The sequence below is a fragment of the Coregonus lavaretus genome, assembly GCF_964263955.1.
Source record: "Coregonus lavaretus genome assembly, chromosome: 24".
In the NCBI taxonomy this organism is placed as follows: domain Eukaryota; kingdom Metazoa; phylum Chordata; class Actinopteri; order Salmoniformes; family Salmonidae; genus Coregonus; species Coregonus lavaretus.
Window position 1 is genome coordinate 16,259,854 of NC_140011.1, and position 16,230 is coordinate 16,276,083.

The following is a 16,230-nucleotide window of genomic DNA, read 5'->3' on the forward strand; positions in this document are numbered from 1 at the left end:
TCTAGCTCTGCCACCTTTCAGTGCAGATGAGGAAGTGCGACACTAGTGAATGCCGTGGAGAGACGCATCCAAAAAGATCTCTCTAGCTTAAATGGATGGATTTTGATGGGGATTTTTTTGTTATCTAATTGATGCATCGGTGTGTCAATCGACTCTAGGGGGTTAATTATTAGAATACAAACCTAAAATTGAATACTCGCGCCCATTCCTAGTACAGTCGAGTCCTGGCCAACATTTAGGTCTAAGTGCACACTCCAATTTAAATTCATTGCAGTTCACCTGACACAGCATAAATACATAAAATATTTAGGCCTACTGTTCCAAATATCTGCAATGTGCATACTTTAGTCCAGTGTTTCCCCTGTTTATTTTTTTTGCAGTGTTGGGAAAAGGTCGCGGAGGGGGTCCGGGTCCCCTCCCTAGCAACACACAACAAGCCGACTAGGTAAATAGATAAACTATTCTACTATTTGGTAGTCTGAGTTTTCTATCCATTGCTCGTTTTGTTTGCAGAGGAAAAAGTTAATGTAGACTGTTCTAGCATCTTCAAAGTGTGCCTCAGGGCTTGACATTAACTTTTTTAGCCACTTGTCCTTTTGACAAGCAGGAGAGAATCTTTGCTTGTCCAAAAGCTCAAGTCCCTCCCAAAAAAGGTCTAACAATTTTTTACATCATTATATGATGCAACCTTACAAAATAAAATGCATTACCATCTTTTCTACACTGCCTATTGGCTTCTATACATATTGAAGCCTGTCTCAAAATACAACACTCCCTTTTAAGGCTCTCCTGGAGGATGGTTGGCCACCCTTGGTAGCCTATAAAATATTGCAACATTACAATTACAACCAAGTACTTTTTAACGTCATAAAATAAATTCCATCCATGGCTCGAAATTAAGGGCGTCCTGTCGTCCCTGGGACGATAAATATAATATGTCTACAGTTCAAAACAGACTGGGACAGTTCTGGGATGACAGATCCAAAATTCATACAACCACTGCACATATTTATTTTTTAAAGCAATGACGCTGATGCAACAGATCAGACCGTTTAGCTTTAAATGTTGATAAAGTTGTATTTCTTCATATTATAAGCTCAACAGCGTGCACATGGCTGTAGGCTACGCCCGAATGAGCGGTTTCATATGACATATATGACAATATCCATTAGAAATTAAGAAAGAGGGGAGTTCTAAAGATGCATCAACTAGCATGGGTTACTAATATGACTAGGATTATGCCTTTGGCTGCTGGACAATAAAATAATGTTAATTTGAAAACCAATATAACTTGAGAAAAATGCTGGTTTCAATGGCATATTAAGTGGTTATAAAATAACTCCCTCAGCATTTCTATGGTTGTTTTTTGGCTAGGCTACTTTGAATGTTTATTTTTTTTACTTGTCCCGGACAAGAGGTCAAGCGTTAATGTCGAGCCCTGTTTCATATTTTTTTGGTGTGGCGGCAATAATTTTGCTACATATACCCTGAGTTTACAAAACATTAAGAACACCTTCCTAATATTGAGTTGGGGCATGTACTCTACAAAGGTGTCGAAAGCGTTCGACATGGATGCTGGACCAGGTTCACTCCCATACTTCCCACAGTTGTTGGCTAGATGTCCTTTGGGTGTCGGACCATTCTTGATATACACGGGAAACTGTTGAGCCCATTCACCTTCTGAATGGAACACATACAAAATCCATATCTCAACTGTGAAGACTTAAAAATCATTCTTTAACCTGTCTCCTCCCCTTCATCTACACTGATTGAAGTGGATATAACAAGTGCCATCAATAAGGGATCCAAGCTTTCACCTGGATTCACCTGGTTAGTCTATGTCATGGAAAGAGTGTTTTGTCCTCTGTAAATGACTCCAGCGAAAACTGTTTTATTCTAGTGTACATACAACACCCATTATGACAATCTGAAGCCATTGCATTAGGGATGCTAACGGTTAACTGTTAATCAGTTATAGCCTATCACCTGTCAGACAGCGCGATAGCAGCTCCTCAAAATGCTGGTACTGGAGTGAAATGTGCTTTTGTAAGCCCAGTCATTGCACAACAAATAACAAATCTAAATGCAATTGCGTGTTAAAAATTGTTGATGGCCACGATAAAAAACTCAAATTTTTTATTTCTCAATTTCAAGTCATAATTAAAGCGTGCTTCTCATTCGCCATTTGAGTGCATAGGTTAAAGTCAACGGTAGGCAGGCTATTAGCGCTTCACCGACCACTTTACAATGTGAGGTTGAGGCAGTATAATTGATTAAAACCTGAACATTTTACTTTCCTTCAAATAATGAGGCATGTCTTACCTTGCTTCAAAGTAGCCTTGCCAAAATCCATCCATAGAAACTTGGAGGCAATTATTTTATAAAGACTTCCTCATGCCATTAAAAGCATTTCTCTCCTGTTCTATTTGTTTTCATATCAACTTTCTTTCGTTGTCCAGAAGCCAAAGGCACAATCCTATTCATATTAGCAACACATCCAAGTTGTTGCTATTAGACTCTCTTTCTAAGTTTCTAATGGAGATTTTCATCTCTGTCACATACAGAACCGCTCGCATTAGGTGCACTCTTTAGAATGGTGTTTTCCCGCGAGTTACATTTGTTAAAAAAAAAAAAAAGTATTATTAGCTGCTTCATTTCAGGAGTTGCATGTTCAATAATAGGCTATAGCCTTTTGACTGTAAGACGATAGGCTTCCTATTGTTGCATGTTTCCATTAAGCTCTTAATGAAAAATGTCCGTTCCTTGTATGCATGCATAGTATTGTATGTCCTGAATTGACTGTATCAGTAGAGACAACCTCTGCAGTCAGGGCAGTATATATGCTCATTACCTGGGCTACACCAGCATTCAGCACAAGGTATTTGACCACTGTGCTCCCAAAGTGCTGCTCTGCCTTGTCAATTATAAGAGAGATGCCTTATTTAGCTGGGCACACGCTGACACACACACGCAAGCACACACCTCTCACACCCTTACGCCCACCCTCTCTTTCTCGGTCACTCTTATCTCTCACCCGCTTCCCTCTGTCATTGAGACCCAGGCCTGGGCAGAAAAAGAGAGAGCAGAGCAGTGTGGTGCTGTGCTCTTGTGCTATGTTGGTCATAAATAGCAGCCTGTTTTAAAAAGCCATCCTTCGGCCGGTAAGTCTTTAATTAAATATGAGATTAATTTAAATGCCAAGCGACGAGCGGGGTCCGTACAGAAACAAAACGCCTACGGGCTCAACTCACCCCTGCTTCACAAAGAGAGATACCCATAAACAATGACCTCGACTGCTTTCAACAGCAAGGTCAACACAACAAAAAGGGCTTTCGGGAAACTAGTACTTGAGTCCATTTTCAGGGGAAATTATAAATCGTGTGAGAGCTGTGGAGAAACATTTTCACCAGCAGCTACACTACCGGTCAAAAGTTTTAGAACACCTACTCATTCAAAGGTTTTTCTTTATTTTTACTATTTTCTACCACCCTTTGCCTTGATGACAGCTTTGCACACTCTTGGCATTCTCTCAACCAGCTTAACCTGGAATGCTTTGTGGAGGTCAGGTCATCTGATGCAGCACTCCATCACTCTCCTTCTTGGTAAAATAGCCCTTACACAGCCTGGAGGTGTGTTGGGTCATTGTCCTGTTGAAAAACAAATGATAGTCCCACTAAGCGGAAACGATATGGGATGGTGTATCGCTGCAGAATGCTATGGTAGCCATGCTGGTTAAGTGTGCCTTGAATTCTAAATAAAATCACAGTGTCACCAGCAAAGCACCCCCACACCATAACACCTCCTCCTCCATGCTTTATGTAAGGAAATACACATGCAGAGATCATCCGTTCACCAACTCTGCGTCTCACAAGTACACAGCGGTTGGAACCAAAAATCTCCAATTTGGACTCCAGACCAAAGGACACATTTCCACCGGTCTAATGTCCATTGCTCGTGTTTCTTGGCCCAAGCAAGTCTATTCTTATTGGTGTCCTTTAGTAGTGGTTTCTTTGCAGCAAATCGACCATGAAGGCCTGAATCACACAGTCTCCTCTGAACAGTTGATGTTGAGATGTGTCTGTTACTTGAACTCTGTGAAGCATTTATTTGGGATTCAATTTCTGAGGTGCAGTTAACTCTAATGAACTTATCCTCTGCAGCAGAGGTAACTCTGGGTCTTCCATTCCTGTGTCGGTCCTCATGAGAGCCAGTTATCAAAGCGCTTGATGGTTTTTGCGACTGCACTTGAAGAAACGTTCAAAGTTCTTGAAATGTTCCGTATTGACTGACCTTCATGTCTTAAAGTAATGATGGACTGTCGTTTCTCTTTGCTTATTTGAGCTGTTCTTGCCATAATATGGACTTGGTATTTTACCAAATAGGGCTTTCTTCTGTATAACCCCCCTACCTTGTCACAACACAACTGATTGGCTCAAACACATTAAGAATGAAAGAAATTACACAAATTAACTTTTAAAGAAGGCACACCTGTTAATTGAAATGCATTCCAGGTGACTACCTCATGAAGCTGGTTGAGAGAATGCCAAGAGTGTGCAAAGCTGTCATCAAGGCAAAGGGTGGCTATTTGAAGAACATAAAATATATTTTCATTTGTTTAACACTTTTTTGGTTACCAAATGATTCCATATGTGTTATTACATAGTTTTGATGTCTTCACTATTATTCTACAATGTAGAAAATAGTAAAAATAAATAAAAACCCTTGAATGAGTAGGTGTTCTAAAAACGTTTGACCGGTAGTGTATACAAAGACTTGGAATCACTAGTCACTTTAATAAAGTTTACATACTGCTTTACTCATCTCATATGTATATACTGTATTCTATTCTACTGTATTTTAGTCAATGCCACCCCGACATTGCTCTAATATTTATATATTTCTTTCTTTTTTCTCTCTTTTTTTTTGTCATTTAGCAGACGCTCTTCTCCAGAGCGACTTACAGTTAGTGAGTGCATACATTTTTCATACTGGCCCCCCATGGGAATCGAACCCACAACCCTGGCGTTGCAAGCGCCATGCTCTACCAACTGAGCTACAGGAGGCCTTAATTCCATTATTTTACTTTTAGATTTGTGTGTATTGTTAGATACTACTGCACTGTTGGAGCTAGGAACACAAGCATTTCGCTACACCCGCTATAACATCTGCTAAATATGTGTATGGGATCAATACAATTTGATTTGATTTAGAGGCAGACAGTACGTCAACATGAGACAAAATGGACTACCAGAACACACTGCCGATGGCTTGAATGCCAGAACGTTTGTCCTGGCTATGGCTCTTCTTCAATTAAAAAAGTATAGCATGCGTTACAGCAGGGTTCCCCAACTGGCCCAGTTTGAGTATTTTTTAAATTATTGGACAAAAGACTGTAAAACACCAGCAAATCACCTGCAAGTGATTTAAATTTTGTAAATCTGTTGCAAAGTATTCCAACACAGAGTGATATATGTGATTGTACAAAGGTTTGAAATGATTATGTTTTAGTCAAATATTATATCTGTTTGGGCTTGCGGTCAATTTGCAGTCAACAAATGATTTGTAATTATGGCCGGCCCCCTGACCATGTGCTCAAGAAAAAATTTAAAATCGGCCAGCAGCTGAATCTAGTTGATGATCCCTGCCCTACATTTTCAGTATTTTTTAGTGCAGACCTCCAAACACTGATATATACAGTGCTATGAAAAAGTATTTTCCCCCTTTCTAATTTCTCTACTTTTGCATATTTGTGATACTGAATGTTATCAGATCTTCAACCAAAACCTAATGTTAGATAAAGGGAACATAAGTGGACAAATAACACAACAATTACATATTTATTTCATAAACAAAGTTATGCAACACCCAATTCCCCTGTGTGAAAACGTAATTGCCCCCTTACACTCAATAACTGGTTGTGCCACCTTTAGCTGCAATGACTCCAACCAAATGCTTGGTGGTGTGATGGTTTGAGGATGCTTTGCTGCCACAGGACCTGGACGACTTGCCTTAATAGAAGGAACCATGAATTCTGCTCTGTATCAGAGAATTCTACAGGAGAATGTCAGACCATCCGTCTGTGAGCTGAAGCTGAAGACAACTACAGGAAGCAACTACAGGAAGCATTTGGTTGGAGTCATTGCAGCTAAAGGTGGCACAACCAGTTATTGAGTGTAAGGGGGCAATTACGTTTTCACACAGGGGAATTGGGTGTTGCATAACTTTGTTTATGAAATAAATGAAATAAATATGTAATTTTTGTGTTATTTGTCCACTTATGTTCCCTTTATCTAACATTAGGTTTTGGTTGAAGATCTGATAACATTCAGTATCACAAATATGCAAAAGTGGGGAAAATTAGAAAGGGGGCAAATACTTTTTCATAGCACTGTAGACACCTGGAGTCACATTCAGGTAGCCTAGAGTCACAGAGCAAGCAGACATTAATAACTCTGAGGTGACCAAACAAGCGAGGGTCAAGAGAGAAAGTGACATTTCAAGCAGGGGGACCAGGACCTTGCCTGGGGTCACTGTGTACTTACCAGGACCTGACCTCCCAACATCCTCCCAGCTTAGATATTATGACTGCCTACACATGATAGGACAGTCTCAGACCTCGCCTGGCTGGCTTGTTTTGAATGACAGCGCAGGAGGGCAGACTGATGTCAGTGCATGAGTGCACGCAGTCACTGGGATATGAGTGTGAGTGCTCAAGAGCTCAGTGCGGAATACAGGCAGGCAGTGACATCCTAATCATCTGGGTAGCATTATGATGTGGAAGAGTCACCAGCAGCATGGGAGCGAGGGGCCCACCTTGCTTCGGGCTCATACACCACTGATTACCTGAGGAGCTCTTATCTGATTATTCACTCCTACACAGGGGCCAGGACGAGTGAGAGGTGTGTGTGTGTGTGTGGATCTCTGTCCATGCATGTGGGCAAGACTGAATAAGATCTGCAAACCAGACAAAGGAGTCAGTTCCCCACCAATCAAAACAACCCAAAACCCTGTACTGTTGCTCCACCTTGTCAGAGCTGAGGCTGAGGAGAGACTCGACTACCCCGGGATGGATCTACATTTGAAAGCAGCTTCCCCTGTGATGTTGCCTTGTAGGTGAGTGAGAGCGAGATGCAGTTCAGAAGTGTGTGTGTGAGAGAGAGAAAGTTAGTTAGGTCAGACACATTCAGGTCAAGCTAACGTTTACACATGCACGACTTCTCACAATCCTGTGGGAGACCAGAAAATGGCTTATATTTCCCCCAGTGTCTAGTTTGAAATCACATAGGCTACATGTCAAACGGTTTATGAAGCACTGATACAGTCATTGTTTTGCCTGATCGTCGACAACATAAAGCGCTAGTCTCCATAAAGAGCCTAGCATCTGTTGGAGAAATACATTGAATATTTAATGACCAATCGAATGAACCGCTCAATATGTGTGACACCAAAATATGGCACCAAACACACAACTCTTCTCCCATCAATGGCTTTATAAACAAGGATTTTACTGTTGACTGTCAACACACCTACATTGAGACATCTCTGCCAATCAGGCCATTACACTGAAAAGATGAAAAACAAATAACATTCAAAGCTTTAAAAGGCTCTTTGTTTACAGTCATCAAGGCTGTGCAGACAGAGAGATATACTTAATTTATCCCTCTGTATCCATTGAAATGCATTCATTATCAAAGCCATTAGGCTTTGCTTTCTCATTCCAAACTCCAGCCTGCCTGTGGGAATGTGCTGCATTTGAAAAGCAGCAGTAATAATTTCTGTATTATTAATACTATCCCAGGGTGCATTTGCATGACACGGTTTGTATGGGTGTCAGGTTGCATCGTGACTTCTCTTGGACTCAGCATCTCTCAATAATGATAAACCTATGATAAGCGTCGCTGTGTGAATGACTGAGGCTGGTTAAGTCCTGTAATTGTCTCCATGTAGCTACAGCCTGTGGCCTGTGCACAGCTTTGTAATCATGTGCTAGCCCTGCTGTGTCACTGGCATGAAAGGGGCCATTAGACCATGACTAACACTGTACTCAGGGAAAATGGCTGGAATTTACAGACAGAGGGACTAATTTCCCTTTCCAAGGTGGGAATCCCTGTTCTAACTAGAGTCTGAATCGCTCTGCTTCCCGAGGATCGAAATCTAGGCCAGGTCCAGCGGTTCCAATGGCTCAGTTGATTAGAGCATGGTGTTTTGCAACAGTTGTCATGCGTTGGATTCCCACATATATGGTACTGAACTGAATACAGTGGGGGAAAAAAGTATTTAGTCAGCCACCATATAGGTACACGTCAACTATGACAGACAAATTGATAGAGAAAACATATACCAGAAAATCACATTGTAGGATTTTTAATGAATTTATTTGCAAATTATGGTGGAAAATAAGTATTTGGTCACCTACAAACAAGCAAGATTTCTGGCTCTCACAGACCTGTAACTTCTTCTTTAAGAGGCTCCTCTGTCCTCCACTCGTTTCCTGTATTAATGGCACCTGTTTGAACTTGTTATCAGTATAAAAGACACATGTCCACAACCTCAAACAGTCACACTCCAAACTCCACTATGGCCAAGACCAAAGAGCTGTCAAAGGACACCAGAAACAAAAAATTGTAGACCTGCACCAGGCTGGGAAGACTGAATCTGCAATAGGTAAGCAGCTTGGTTTGAAGAAATCAACTGTGGGAGCAATTATTAGGAAATGGAAGACATACAAGACCACTGATAATCTCCCGCGATCTGGGGCTCCACGCAAGATCTCACCCCGTGGGGTCAAAATGATCACAAGAACGGTGAGCAAAAATCCCAGAACCACACGGGGGGACCTAGTGAATGACCTGCAGAGAGCTGGGACCAAAGTAACAAAGCCTACCATCAGTAAACACACTACGCCGCCAGGGACTCAAATCCTGCAGTGCCAGACGTGTCCCCCTGCTTAAGCCAGTACATGTCCAGGCCCGTCTGATGTTTGCTGAAGTTGCATCCAAAGAACACCATACCTACTGTGAAGCATGGGGGTGGAAACATCATGCTTTGGGGCTGTTTTTCTGCAAAGGGACCAGGACGACTGATCCGTGTAAAGGAAAGACTGAATGGGGCCATGTATCGTGAGATTTTGAGTGAAAACCTCCTTCCATCAGCAAGGGCATTGAAGATGAAACGTGGCTGGGTCTTTCAGCATGACAATGATCCCAAACACACCGCCCAGGCAACGAAGGAGTGGCTTCGTAAGAAGCATTTCAAGGTCCTGGAGTGGCCTAGCCAGTCTCCAGATCTCAACCCCATAGAAAATCTTTGGAGGGAGTTGAAAGTCCGTGTTGCCCAGCGACAGCCCCAAAACATCACTGCTCTAGAGGAGATCTGCATGGAGGAATGGGCCAAAATACCAGCAACAGTGTGTGAAAACCTTGTGAAGACTTACAGAAAACGTTTGACCTGTGTCATTGCCAACAAAGGGTATATAACAAAGTATTGAGAAACTTTTGTTATTGACCAAATACTTATTTTCCACCATCATTTGCAAATAAATTCATTAAAAATCCTACAATGTGATTTTCTGGATTATTTTTTCTCATTTTGTCTGTCATAGTTGACGTGTACCTATGATGAATATTACAGGCCTCTCATCTTTTTAAGTGGGAGAACTTGCTCAATTGGTGGCTGACTAAATACTTTTTTTCCTCACTGTACATGTGTAAGTTTCTTTTGATAAAACAACCATACCTCGGCTAATGCTTTGGGGTGGACAGAACATGATTCAGCTACCTTTTCTGTGAACTTGTGTGAGAGTGAGGAAATCCCTGTGATGTTACAGGAAACGAGGGACTAGGCTAGGTAATAACCCAGAGCTTTAGAACCAGTTTGTTAAGAACCGAGGATCAAGTTGAAAGCTTGCCTGGCTACCCAGACTCCTTGCTCCGGCCAAACGCTACGCCACGCCCACGGATGTTAGTTTGTTCTCCGCAATGAGTCTGGATCTGAGTACATCCCCGACCCTTCACCAAATGCAAACACATTCAGGGCTGTCTGATTGGTCTAGAAAACAATGGGTTGGGCCAGAGCCCAAACACACGTGGGTAAAGCATCAGTTAAAAAACGTGTAATTGGCTTTGATACTCTGATTGGTTAGAGACTATCCAAATCGCTGATGACTTTGTTTTGTACACCACCCCTCGTCACCACAAACAACTTCAATGATGGCAGTCTCAGACTAAAGTATGTAGCGAACAACAGAGCAGTGGAAGAATTTAGTGAGAGTCATTAGGCTAGTGGAAAGCCTAGGAGGGCTAAAAAACTGTTTGTGAGAGCACAGTAAAATATAAAGTGCACTATTTTTGTTTTGTCCATAGCCCTATGAGCCCTGGTAAAATGTAGTGCACTACATAGGGAATAGGGTGCTATTGCCATTAGTAAAAGTGAGAAGTGGATTTGGTCCAAATCACATTGGGGTTCATGGAACATCCTTCTGTCTCTCTCTTTGTCATGTACAGTGACAAGTGCTGAGAACTGAGGCTGATCTGTCAACAACTTGGTGGAAAAAAAACATCTGCTGCTACCACTAACAGGAAGTGAAGACAGAACAGGTCTTCAGATGTCTCCTGTCTGACTGAAATAAGCAAAAGAGCAGCAGAGCCCCTAACCAGTAACCACCTGTATGTCAGATATTTCTATTCATCTGCCCAATTGTCATGGCACGGTTTCCTAAACTATGGGTCGGGACCCAAAGTGGGCCCTGGGCATGTGATAGGTGGGTTGTGAGTAATGAGAATGCATCTATAATCACACTGTTCCTTCTTAATTAGAGTTGTTGGATGACAATTTGGGTTACAGGACAGACCTCCTTGAGCTAAAAAGGTTTAAAGTATTGGAGGCTGTGTAATCTGACCCTAGTTCTGTGGTTAGAACCTCTACCGTGAGCAAGTAGTAAAGATTGAAAACATGAGCTTCGGGCCGGAGTCTCGATTTGTAGAGGAGCACCAGTCAAGATGTGGAGAGGAGAGAAGGAGGAACTGCAGAGCAGAGAGAAGAGTAGGCAGTTCAGTTAAGGCAGAGGTCAAGGAGAGGCAGAGAAGATTAGCTAGAGGAAAGCTTGAATAGCTATCTGGTTCTAACAACAGCCATAACATCGGGGAACACATTCACTGTCTCACTCTTTTTCTTGCAGTCCAACTTTATTTTCTTTCTGTTCTCGCTCTCCTTCTCTGCCGACATGGGTTTGATGCCAACTCTCTCACTATGTTCAGTGACTGGTGTGGGTAGGCTACAGTGCCTTGCAAAAGTATTCTTCCCCTTCGTGTTTTTCCTATTTTGTTGGTCAGAATTGAAGGAATGATGGATGGCGCTAAATACTGGGAAATTCTTGAGGGAAACCTGTTTCAGTCTTCCAGAGATTTGAGACTGGGACGGAGGTTCACCTTCCAGCAGGACAATGACCCTAAGCATACTGCTAAAGCAACACTTAAGTGGTTTAAGGGGAAACATTTAAATGTCTTGGAATGGCCTAGTCAAAGCCCAGACCTCAATCCAACTGAGAATCTGTGGTGTGACTTAAAGATTGCTATACACCAGCGGAACCCATCTAACTTGAAGAAGCTGGAGCAGTTTTGCCTTGAAGAATAGGCAAAAATCCCAGTGGCTAGATGTGCCAAACTTACAGAGACATACCCCAAGAGACTTGCAGCTGTAATTGCTGCAAAAGGTGGCACTACAAAGTATTGACTTTGGGGGGGGGGGGGGGGGGCTGAATAGTTATGCACGCTCAAGTTCTGTTTTTGTTTGTCTTATTTCTTGTTTGTTTCACACAAAAAAATATTTTGCATCTTCAAAGTGGTAGGCATGTTGTATAAATCAAATGATAGAAACCCCCCCAAAATAAATTTTAATTCCAGGTTGTTAGGCAACAAAATAGGAAAAATGCCAAGGTGGGTGAATACTTTCTCAAGCCACTGTATATGATACCTGAGCAACCCCACCATGTAAAATAAGTGATGTTATCAAAGGCCAATGTTTTTATTTTTTATTTTATTGGGGCTATGACAATCTATTACAAATCAGTCTGGCAGTACTTTTGACAGTATTTCAATCTGAAGGAAGTATGGTTTAAAGTGACTGAAATGCATCCGAAAGGTTTTGGAAAGTTCAGGAGATCAGCAAGCAATAATTTTGTATGATATTCTGTGTAGAAAAGAACATCATCATTGATGTTCTTTTTCCCCAAGTTTGATTTAGTGTCTGGTCTGTCCACTCTGTTCTAATGAGTCCTGCACGGCTTGAGGGAAACAGAAGACACGTGCGTGTTCCTGAGAGTCTTATCTTTCAGTGATCGGGTCATAATATTTTGTAGCTTAAACCATTCAAAAGATAGAGCCACATTTGTAGGAAGAAAACAGAAACCACTCCGTTTATTACAACCACATCTAGCAGCTACCGTAGGTTACTGGCATAACCCTGTTTTTTTTTCCCAGCAACCCCATTTTCTAATCAGGTGACCCCACATGGGGTCGCAACCTCTAGTTTGGGAAACGCTGCAGTAAGGGGAGTGATCATCATTTCCTGGTTGGCCATGAGTCAAAAGTAAGAACTAACATCACACAGTGATTGATTGCCTTGTTTGTCAAAGGGCAGGCTTTCGGTCTGTCAACTTAATAGTAGTGATAAAACAACCGTTGAGGTTAAGCAACATGATGATCACCAAGCTTACATAAAAGCAGTCCAGAGTGGTTTATGGATGATATGAAACTTCAACACTATTCAGAGCAGTAGGAACAGAGACAAGAGAAGGCCTAGACAACCAGGGCTGCAAACTGGTGAGGGCCCAAAAAGGTGACACTTTTCTTTTGCACTGAAACATGCAACAAAATCCCTGCTAGGGTGATAAAAATAAATATCAGCTTTGAAAGGCTAATTTCTGTGACTTAGGCTGAATCCCTTCTTGAAATGCAGGTTTTAACTAATTCAAGAATATGATCTACATGATCAGTCTCTGTGTGTAAAATAAAAAGTGGTTAATGTGAACCTAACACACAGCTAAAAAATATAAGGAAAGCAATCCAATGTAATTTGTTGCCTAGGCTTTACTGCAAATGACACTCAAGTCCAGAGAAAAAACTATACATTAATATTGCAGTTAGCCATGACAGCCTTCGTAATAGAAAGCTTGTGACCACACACACACATCTAAATATTGCACAAAAAACAACTTAAAGTAGAAATAGAATGAAACAAACAGGAATTCTATTTTTTCTCTATTATAGTGGCTACGATTATAGTGGCCACTATAGTAGACATCGATCAAGTGCACAAGGCTATATGTGTGCAAAATTAACGTTCACTGAGTAAAAATTTCAATAATCCCCCCTCACTCACACACAACTGTATGTCAAGTTCAACACAACAAAAGCAATAACTTTGGGCTACACGTTATTACCTTGTACACTTTCTATTCTACAATGTGCCAGCAGCAGAGCATGAGAGCCTTTGTTGGCATAATTGATCTCTATCAGGCAGAGTACACCTGGCATGCCCCTTTTTTTCCACCATGTTGAAAAAGTGAGAAAGAGAGAAAGTGTGTGGTGTTCCTTTCACCTATAGTGGCATCCAGCTTAAGCCAGGCCCAGCTCCAGCTAACGTTACACTTCATCCCTTAATCCACTTAACAAGCAACGCCTCATTTTCACCTAATTCTCTCATTCTGAAAATTAACTACATACTGTAGAGGGTAAACATTAGTTCATAGATAGTAAGTTAGCTAGTTTGTCAGCTAGTTAACTAGCTAACGGAGAATTCGATCCAGCTACCAAGATACTTAACAATGCTAACATTTATTGTTCCACCACACTTGCTCCCTCACCTCAAACTTTCCAAATGCCAGTTGATTTTCGGTTACAGCTCATGAAGTAGGCTTCACCACCTTCTCACCCCCGTCTCTGTCGTCAGGCTTCTCACCTACCTCTTCGTTATGGTTCAGGGGACGCGCTGATGTAACTGGAAAACGGACATTCCACTCTCCGCTGTCTTTCCAGAGCGCGTGCTGATGCTGTAACTAGCACCCGAACGGGTGCAACCAGCAAGTTGGTTGTCTCTTCTCTCTTCAGTCGCGTTCTGCATTCTGTTGTTATGTGAACGATTGGCTGAGCCTTGGATATAGCCAGTATTGCGCCAAACGTGCATCACTTGTTCACTTACAGCCAGTTGTGATCCAAAGCCCCCCCCACCCCCCCTTAACTTCTTTCAAAGGATCTACACGAATCACATAGGTTACCTATTTTGGATTCAAAATCGTCCTCTGTAGCTCAATTGGTAGAGCATGGCGCTTGTAACGCCAGGGTAGTGGGTTTGATCCCCGGGACCACCCATACGTAAGAATGTATGCACACATGACTGTAAGTCGCTTTGGATAAAAGCGTCTGCTAAATGGCATATTATTATATTATTATTAAAATGGCGAATTTCACCGAAAGGTGACTAGTTTGCATCCCTGGACAATATCCATGTAGGCACTGCTTAAAAAAAAGACCAAGTAGGGGAATGTAGAGCCTAAAAAATGACATCACCACCATATTCTGTACAGTGACACATTTCTCTTGTGAATTAGCCTATATGGGAAAATAACACACAGAGGCGAGCACACACTGACCCACACCTGACCTCTGTTAAGTCCAATGATTGTGTGGCCCATTGGACCAGTCTGCAGACAGCCTTGGGAGTCTGGCTTGGACACATACTTCGGTACAGCCCACGGCAAATCCCTCTCCCCTCCCTCACACACGCAAGCACACACACTCCCCTGGAGAACAGCATCAGCAGAAACCAAATCCGGGGACGCAGAGAAGCAGACTACCACTAGGAACAGATTCACTGCTTCAAGTTCATTTCAAGTTCATTTAGCAGGGTAAGGAAATACATTTTCAGTTTGCACAGTCAGAATCTATATCCAAATGCCTAAAAAGTCCTCACACTAATCTAATCAGGCAAAACGGATACAAACTAATTCACCTGAAATGTGTCCAGCCTGTCCACTACACACTTTTGCTAGCCAGTTGGCACATTCAGTTTGGACATTCATGCATTGATTCAAATATGTAAATATTAAAACATACAGATAAGTCTTGGGCCTAGTATACAATGCAAGATCAACCAAGTGCCATGTTATTTGCCAGTTCCTTCCAGATAAGCAGCACAGCTAGCTCAGTCTGTCGTCTCCCACTGCATGTAGCCTCTGCCTTATCGACTGTGTATAGAGTGACAGAGCACAGTTAACTTGTGTATCACCCATGTTCATGCATTCAAACAAGAGGTCTCAATACTGGATGCAGATTAGGCTATACTAAACAAAGGCAACTCACAGAAAGAGTCAGGATAAGACTTACATAGGCTAGTTCTAACTCTACCCTGCTGTGTGTTGCTTGCTGTATGTGATTCAAGCAATAGAAAAGCCATCAATGATCAAACAATTACATCTGCAATTCATACCTGCACACACGTTTATCTTGGCACGTTTCTTCCATCCACTGTTCAGTCGCGTATGTCAACCTTTTTGTTCCCCCAAGACGTTTAATGGGTTCCAGGCCCAGGCATTGAAGCTGCAGGGAAAGAGATCCCTCCATAGGACAGAGCTCAACAACATGGCCGTAAATCAGCCACAACACCACGTCTGGTTAATATTCAACAGTGTGGAGGCCAGGGCAGGCAACCTCCTGCAATGGAAAATGCACTGGAAGGGAGCATAGGGAAGAAGGGTGTAGGGATCAATGTTGTCATCACGGAGGAGCTGCTGCTGTTCTAAAGCTTATAATGCACAGGCATTCATCAGCACAGTGCACCCCCAGCATTCAACCTGGATCTCAACCAACCTTTTCTCCATTTATTTCTATACCTCATGTTCTTTGCGTAGGTCTTTTTCGCTTCTCTCGTTCCATTTCTCGCTCTTCCTCTATTGTCCTTTCCTGTCTCTCTTTCATCTCCCGCTTTCTTCCTCTCGTGCTTTTCCTCGTTGTCCTTTCTCTGCTCCTTCTTTCTACCTTTCTCTCCCACTATCACTCTCTCTCAGCAGCCCACCACTTAGCCAACAACGAGCCTACACTTCCCTGTTTGAAGTTAAACAGTGGCTTAAGAGGATTCATTCATCTCTGGAGAAGCCAGCTGCGTTTGATGTTCTGTTGTACACTTGATCCAGGCAGTGTAGCGCAGGTACTTGTTGATAAAAAAAAAGGGAGCGAG

General features: G+C 42.2%; 1 protein-coding gene across 6 annotated transcripts in view; it reads right to left on the minus strand.

The window, feature by feature from the left end:
- Nucleotides 1–16,230, minus strand: part of LOC311100272 (erbin-like) — a 126,642-nt gene that overhangs the window by 77,580 nt on the left and 32,832 nt on the right. Inside the window, exon 1 of one of the 6 annotated variants that reach the window (XM_084141119.1) lies at nucleotides 15,484–15,600. The exons of the other annotated variants lie outside the window; for them this stretch is intronic. The gene's annotated coding sequence lies outside the window, so the exon portion shown is untranslated. Of the gene's footprint in view, nucleotides 1–15,483; nucleotides 15,601–16,230 lie in introns of those variants that run through there. 6 annotated transcript variants of the gene reach the window in all.